The following is an 8853-nucleotide window of genomic DNA, read 5'->3' on the forward strand; positions in this document are numbered from 1 at the left end:
TTAACATGAATTCCCCTGGGAACAATTTCATACAATTGAATTATCTCAATTATCCTACTTCAAGTTTAGGAATTTGTGTTGGAGATTCTCACATATTGAGGCAGACCCATCCCATCTAAGATAAAACATGCACCAGCATCAGTCTGGCTCTCAGAAAAAGGCATAATGGTTTTTCTAGGAACCTTTGCCTCAGCGAGGCCTACAGGGTAAAGGACAAGGAGCTGATCTTAGTGTAAAGGTATATTCAGTGCTGTTGCCCTAGTAAAATGAATTCTTATTTGCTCAAAACCTAACAAAGCAAAAAACCAACCAACAAAACAAGCAAACAAAACCCAAATCCTTAATTCAATATCCTCAGGGTGTTTAAAAAACAGACTGCTTTTGTGTTAAAGCTCGTTCTAGATGAATCTTAAATCAGCCTGTATTATAGAGTTGACAACTTACTAAATGTTTCTAGGCAACACAAGAAAATAGCAAAAAGGAAACAATTTAGATATGCTAAGGGAGAACAAACTGACACAAAATAAAACCAATTCTGGGCTGGAGCTCCTCTCTTCTGAGCAACATTAACTCCTTTCATTTCGTGGGTAACCAGAAGTACAGCATCTCACAAAACAAAGTGCAGTGCTCGTCAGAGAGCTTCTTGATTGTGTTATTTTCACTATGGGCTTTCTATTTCTTTTCAACACTTGAGCAGACAGTTGCTTCCAATTTCAGTCAATCCATGCTCACCACCACCGAGTCTTCAGAGACTCTGCAAAACCACTGAGGCAGAATCTGAAGGCCTGCCTCTGCTACACACGCTTCTGCCATCTACATGGGGCTTAGGCGTTTCCCCATTACTGCTCCTGTGTGGTCTACATATTGGAGGGTAAAATCCAGCTTTTGATTCTTAGATGTGTATTTCTTAATGCTATGGTAAAGTAGAGGTGCTGAAATTGTAGTTCATGCCAGTCAGGAGCAGTTGCTGACTGTAGCAAACTCCTCTTGGGCCACCAACTGTAAGAGCAGTCTCCAGGTGTTTTTTTGTGGTTATCAGCAAGCTCTGTTACCAGTTCTAATCTACCACCAGAAAGACCTCTTCCCCTCCACATCCCAATAGTACACTCACCATGCCCAGATGCCCCCAGTAACGGGTTTGAGGGCTTTAGAGATGCCAGGGTATTGGGTGAGGAATGTCTTATCATCCAGCTATTTGGAAAACACTCTCACCACAAAATAAGTTGAAGAAAGATGCAAATAAAAGCATCCTTCTACCTACACCGAGTTTAAATCACAAAGGTTTCTTTCTTTCATGGTACAGTGAACAGGGGTAGATTTTTCCTGAGAAAAGGTTGCCTCTTTCAGTGACACACATGTGAGCTGATTATCATCACAGAATGTTTTACCCTGCTGGGGAATTATAACCTCCATAAGCCGCCTCCTATTTAAAATCCTGCTGGGAGTCCATAAAACGTATTTTGTTTCCTCCTAATCCAGTATGTCAAAAGATCATTTCCACTTTGCTAAAATAAGCTCTGTTTTGTTCCTGTAGAGATGAAAAATATCTCTTTGCTAGATGAGGTACCAGGCTCCGTGCCTGACTAATTAACAACAACTTTTGTCAACAAGAGGTAAATATTTTCCCTTGCCCCTATTGATAAATTACTGCATGTTTCAGTTAAAAGCATGTCTCTGCTGAACTATACAGTCCATAATACATACTTGTAAATTTGTTTTAAATTTCTCTTATATTGCTTATTACTAGCAATCATGCTAACAATGTCACCGCTTTGGGCTGGCAATTGGTTTGGGCTGATTAATCCTCATCTCCCTTCTTCAAACCATCCTGTAAAATAACAGACATGTTGACCTGGGATACAAGAAGGCATTTTTCAGGATTTGCTTCCCAAACCACTATGCTCTTGCTCAGCTTAATGTACGTTGAAAATGAGTTAAGCTAAATGTGAGAAAGTCGTGCTAACCATGGAATAAAAATATCCACGTGTGGTGTTGCTCAGGAATAGCTGGACTTGAATGACGTCATATAAGCAAGCCTGCAAGATATTTTTAAGGCTTTCTTTACAATCACGACTGGTAAGATCTTGGGATATTTTCTTTTAATTAAAACAAAAATTCTGTGGCAGAGAATTGCTTCAGAGAAATTGTTCAGAAAGACTGTGAGTATTCGTATCTCTTAGTTTTGCCCTAATCTTCTGGTAAAAACATCTCCACAGCAAGGCAGCTAGAAACCCAGAACGGTTTTTTGCACATTTCTAAGAGCATAGGAAGCCACACAGTGTTAGTGGCAGTGCAGGAAGTCAGCACACATAGGAACAAGTTGTTGATGTGAGCTTGGTGACTCAGGCACCATGGCAGGATTTCCTTCTCTCTAAAAATTCTTTCATTGGTGTGGATGATGAGGTGTCTGCTCCCTCCCAGTTTGACTCAGTGCAACCCTTATGGAAAGATATAACTGTTTTAGGAAAACAGATAATGGAAAAGCTTTTTGACAGAGTACAAAAGACCAAATCTGTAGGCAATTTCACTGTGGCCAAAATAATAGCAGCCTGTGCACCAGATGCTCCACTGCAAACTAAACGCATCGGAGTAACTTCACTGGTTTGATTCATAGAAGCACAGAAGTACTTAGGACATCTGCTCGAGGGTTTATGTTCCACTTCTAGGAAAACACTGATAACCTTTTTCTTAGGAAGATATTGGTTCTTCAGCCTTCCTCCTCTTCTCAGGCCCTTCTGAAAATCCATTTGTCCAAGCAAAGCATGGAATTAGATTGCTACACTCAGAAATGAGTGTTGAGCTTATGTTTTGCCCAGGAGTCAGGAGTGTTTTGAGGGGAGGTGAGGTGCTGCCATTCTCTCAGGTTCTAAAGAGACAAGAATTCACACACGCACTTTATTGGGCCACTCAATAAATGCTACAAATCATCTCCCTGAGCTGATCAGAGGTGCTCATATTAAAGCCACTTTGGACCTTATTGCACTAAAATACGGAAATTATGTTGTCAGATGAGATCTTGCACTGAAACTTGATGATGAAAAATGTGGGGACAGTGTTTTGCAAGACATATTTACAGATTGATTCTAAGCTCAGGAGAAGATTTAGGTTGGATGTTGGGGAATTTCTTCACAGAGAGGGTGGTGAGGTGATGGAACAGACTGCCCAGAGATACTGTGGATGTTCCATCCCTGGAGGTGTTCAAGGCCAGGTTGGATGGGGCCTCCTCAATTTGGGTTGGATAATGTCCTCCTCAACCTCCATTAGGAATTAATGATGCCTCAAACAATATTATCTCTCAGAAATTTCTTTTTACTGCTGCTTCTTGACTACTATGGCAACATCACAGCTCTGTCCAGCCCATGTTATCAGGGCAAGTGATTTGCAACAGAAACAGAAAGGCACCAATTCCACGGGGACATCTTACTAATCCTCATAGTGCTTGATTCCATTAACTGCATATCTGGGATTCCCAGACTTTAACATTCCCACGGAGCACTCCACCATCCCTAAAGCTTGGAGAGGACAGCAAATATCAACCAAACCTCCTGAAAACACTGACTTTGTTTCCCTTTCTGTGGGACGTGGGATTCAGGACTAAAACTTTAATTGATCCTAGATTGATTCTGTTAGCAAAATATTAGGTTTTTTGGACTAAATGGGTGAGAAAACTTTGCAGAATTAATGGAAGCACTCAACCTCTTCTAATTATAAACTGCATTAAACTTGTATGAGGGAAATCATACAGAAAATGCTTCACTTTGAGTGTATTCTCAAAGCAGCTAATTTAGTTTGGTCAGTTGAATGGATCAGGCAAACAAAAACTTAACCTAACAAAGCAAAACCATACATGCAAGGGTAAAATCCCACGTTAATCTCCAAGAAGAACAAAAATAGAGACAAAAGCTTAGTACTGGCTTTAAGAGCTAATAAAGAACATGCTGCTGTTTCATTTAAAAAAAAAAATCCTAAAGGAAAAGGGTTGTTCTAATGTACTATTTCCAAGCATGCATATGTGTCCTTTGTTCAGTTTATTTATCTGCCTTTGATACGTCAGCTGATGCTGATTTTTATGTATATTACTCCATTTATTTATTCAGTCCGAACTCAGATCCATGTCCCTGCTGTGCTGTACAAGCAGGTACAAGATAAAATATTAACTCTGTTCCAGAAAACAAAGAACTCAAGGGCTAAAAAGGCGAGGCAAGAAAACTGGAAGGAGACTCTGAACACTCATTTCACATGTGGAGGATGGAGGCACAAGTCTGATCTTCGCTGGTACACTACAGGGATGTTCTGTCTCTGACATACGTAGGGACAGGGTTGCATTTTACGCAATGTAACCAAAGGGAAATGGAACATCCATTGCAGAAGGGAGGATAACCACAATCTGCTGCACACTATTCACAGATGCTGCCACTCTTTCTCTGTTTATCAGGACAAAAGAATTTCTATAGCATAAACAGACACATTACAGACACGCTCTGTTACAGTACATAATGTAATGTATGATTTATAATAGTGTTTACAGTCTCTCATGTATAATATACATTACACTTACATTAATAAAAAACATCAAAGCCAGTGGTTTTGATGCCTGCAAAGTATTTAATAGAAACAAAAACAGCCAACAGTAATTTTGTTTGAATATACACCAAGCAATTTCTCAGTGTCACCTGCTGGATCAAAGAAAAATTTGCTGTTGCTGCTTTGTGATGCTGTGAGGTTGGTGGGTGGGCAGCCACCCCTCCAGATGTGATTTCATCATTTGAGAAATAGCAACAGTAAAGGAGAACATGGGCTCAGCTCATCTGAGCTCCATCCTCAGATCTGATACTTAAAGAGGTGGGTGTAGAGTCAAGGGACAGCCTGCCTCACCAGCAGCCACTGCCATGCTGGGCAAACCCTGTCACAGGTTTCTCCATTAGCAGCAAACAACAACAACAGAACTCCTTATTCTAAATGTGCCAAAACTTGTCTGCTCATTTTCAAAATGAACATGGGCAAAACCAATTTTTCAAAGTCAGTATCACCCAATGCCCTCCCCACCAGCTCTAACAGAAACACCTACTTCTGTGTAATTCTTTCAGACCCACAAACAAGAGGTAACATATTTGTGTGGCAAATAACAGTAGTTATTTCTGTAGTGAATGGATTTTATGCATTTTGAGCTAAGCTAAATTTTAAAGGAGAACTCCAGAAAAGCTAGACTAACTTTTCTTGTGTGAGGTGATTCACAAAACCTGGCTACAACACCCAATACATTAAGTCCTGCAGCTCTGAATCAAGGCTTTTCATGACATTTTGTCCTTATTTTTCTCTTTCATTCCTGCTAATTGTTTTCTGGAAAGCCATTGATTTATTGTTAGCATCGGGGTATATGTTGCAGTAATTATTTTAAGGGATGCACTGAAGCTTCAAATAGTATTTCTTAAGTACTTACCTAGGCTTATCTTCCTAGTTACATTTCTAAAAAGACATAAAACAACCTCAAAAGGAAATGGGGTAGTGCAAATTATTTAAAGATCTTAGGCTGCAGCATGCAGTCTCGCTAGCCATATTGTTTTCTTCATTAATATTCCATCTTTTACTCATCTGTCTCAATGAAAACACTTCTTAAGACGAAAAGATCTGCTTCCTTACTGCAAACTTGGCAGTATTAGGAACAACTTGAATTCAGCTCTGGTTGAATATGTGTAACTCCACTGAGGACAAACAAATCATCCCACTGACATGGGAGAACCTGGCTCCATGCTAAGCACTAGCTGGCCAGGTTGGTTGTTAGGAGTCCTTCCATAATCCTGTTAAACGTCCTTCTACCTGTTGCTGTAGGCATACACAGATGATAGGGCACACAGTCAGATGTACATGAACATCTGCCTGAGTATTTACAGGACAGTATTTCCTGATAACAGTCTCTTATTTTTTCCCCTACTTGCATAGCGGTCACTACCTCTGATGGCTGAAGTTTCTCACCAACTAATTTTCAACCAGCCTGCCAATGAACCTTGCTCTTACCTGAAGCAGCATTTGCAAAAAAATCTAATTAAATTGTGTTTTCACATATAGCTTTTCTTTTCTGTTGGATTTGCTCTTCAAAAATCACCCTTGAGTTCAGGACAAGGGTATGGAAGTCAAGGCGAAAAGAAAAAATTCTGAGAAGTTAGGAGTTCCTAAAACAGAGGCACAGAAAGACAGAACTGGCTTTTTAAAAACTATTTGCTTACCAGAAGTCATGTCAAAATACAAGTAGATGACTCAGTGACAAGAGACTTACGTGTGTAATTCAGTGCCTCATGTACTAGATTTTCTCCCTAGGCCAAACAGGTGTTATCATGTCACCTAGGTAACAGCCTCAGAACACAGATTCTACACAACGACAGCAAAAGCTTATCCCAATTTCACAAGTCCACACAAATATATACTTACAAATGAAATGGGAAAAGACTGAAAAAAGATCAATACATCAAATATGAGCTTTTATGAAGTTCAGACGGTACAAAAGCATTAACAGTAGGCACTTCTGCTTCAAGCGCAGAAAAAAAAGTAGTTTTCCTCTATATCCAAGTTTTATAGTTTTCCCCAAGCCAGTAAAATCTATTTTTATATACATAAAAGAATTACATTAAAAATAAGTGTTATTTAAGGACTATTTGTATAGTTCTAACATTTCTGTGCGTGCAGTTCAGTACTGTAGCACTTGCCAATGCCAGGAACTGGGATTTAATAAAGAACAAAACATTCTTGATAAAGAAATCAGTGGTAAAAACAGATGGACTTCTTCTGAAAAGGATTTTTGGTATGTCTCCTATTAAAATCCTACGTCCCACCATTTACAGTTGCTGTGAGTCAGAGATGGGAACTGGGCAAGGCAGACCTCACAGAGTGAAAAATGACTCACCAAAATCTGCTTAGACTGAATTCCCTCGTCCTTGTAGTGAGAAACAATAGTCACTGAGATACAGAAGTGATCAAATGAAGAAACAAGGAAAGAAAATACAGATAAAAGGCAAAGGTCGTTGAAAAAAAAAAAACAGCAGTTACTTGATGGTCTTAGTCTTCACTAACTGAGAGAGAATGGTTTCATATATGGCCACTATTTGTGAATAGCAACGTTTCCTGCTGTATGACTCAAATGCCTTACTGTGCTTCAATCACAGATGTCCAAGTCTGGTCTTATGCTTCTATCCCCAACTCAACAGCAATTACATGAAAAAGCGAATTCATCTTGGAAGTATAAAGTGTCTTTCCAGAGATGCACTCAGAACAAGAGTCCTTCAAAGCAGTTATCAAAACACTCAGACCAAATGAAGGCATCCACATATAGCCTTGACAGAACCACAGAGTAGGACTGACAATGGATCAGTAAGTAAAGAACCCTCATCACACCCTATTCTAGACTAAATAATGTCTGGAAAAGGGATACTCCAAACCAAGAGTTCCTTTTCAGGTCACCATTGCTGGGTGGGGAGACTGCTGGAGGGCCTTGTGGGTGCTTAGCTAGGAGCTGCCCTGAGGCTGGCTCCTGCATGCCACTGCTGTGAGTCATTTACCATAACAGAAACAAAAGTTTCACTCCTTCCCAGGATATCCACGTGCAGTAAGCATAACAATCCCCATCCCAGGTGGATTTAACCAGTCATCAGGAACAGAAGGTGTGTACCTTTCACTACTGATGCAAATCATTGTTTTTCACGTTTTGCATAAGGTTTCCATCCTATTCTATGTGCATAAAGAAGTAGAAATTTGATTTAATTCATTTAATGTGAAATAGCACAGGGTAAATGAGTATCTCATAATGGTAGAGCTTTCGTTAATAATAATAATAATAATAATAATAATAGTAATAATGTACTTTAATCTTGGTGCAATCTCACTCATGTCAAATACTACCCTTCCCTTGTACTCCCAACATTATTTCTTTCCAGGGACATTACCAATTCCTCTGCAACTTCCTATTAGGAATGTTCTGACCATAACTAGAACTGGAAATATGAGTGAAAGGCTTCCAGGAACCCATGAAATCATGTTCTGCAATGATCCCTGCCATCTTGAGAAATACTGCACATTTCAAGCTGCCACTCAGCCCTCACCAAACCCAGCGCTGACCTTTAAGCACACTTGTTTCTTTACTATATACTAAATATATTTATTTGGGCTGGTTTGCTGCTTTGTTGTTGTTTGCTCGCTTTTCTGAAACAATCCACAATTATTTATACATTGCTTGCAGGGCTGAATGGCAGCTTGTTACATTACCAGCATTAACCATATGTCACGGTTTTATGATTTTTGTTATCGGTGTTCCATAACATCGTGTAGAGCACTGGGAGTTCAAGAGTTAATGCTCCAGCTCCATGGATTGACAACAGTTCTTAGAAGAGAAGAACTATCTATCCCAGAAGACGTTCATTGTTCCCTTTCTGTTTCCTGTAGAGAGGGAAAGATAAAACTGCTCACAAGTCACAAGATGTCCCTTTTTCTTTTACTGCTCATCTCTCTGCAGTGTGTGTTCTCCAGCTCTCTTGCCTTCAGCACTAGAGCAAGGCCTTTGGTTTTGAACAAGCTCATTTGATTTGATTGATTAGCCTCAATTCCAATTATCTTTCATTATATTGTGTTACCTTGCATTTCGATATCATGTTTAATAAATTAACTCTTTTCCTCAGATCGTTGCTGCTGTTCTGTTCCTAGGTCCATCTCCCATCTTCCTACCCTTCCTCTTTTCCCCCTTCCCTTTTCCCAGGGTGTGGGTCCGTGGGTCCCCTGCCCCATTAGTCACAAAACCAGGCTGAACCAGCTGGTAAACCACTGACACCATACTACTTGAATTTCCTGCTGTTTAACAGCATCCTAACT

Source organism: Meleagris gallopavo, chromosome 4, assembly GCF_905368555.1.
Source record: "Meleagris gallopavo chromosome 4, MGAL_WU_HG_1.1, whole genome shotgun sequence".
Taxonomy (NCBI): domain Eukaryota; kingdom Metazoa; phylum Chordata; class Aves; order Galliformes; family Phasianidae; genus Meleagris; species Meleagris gallopavo.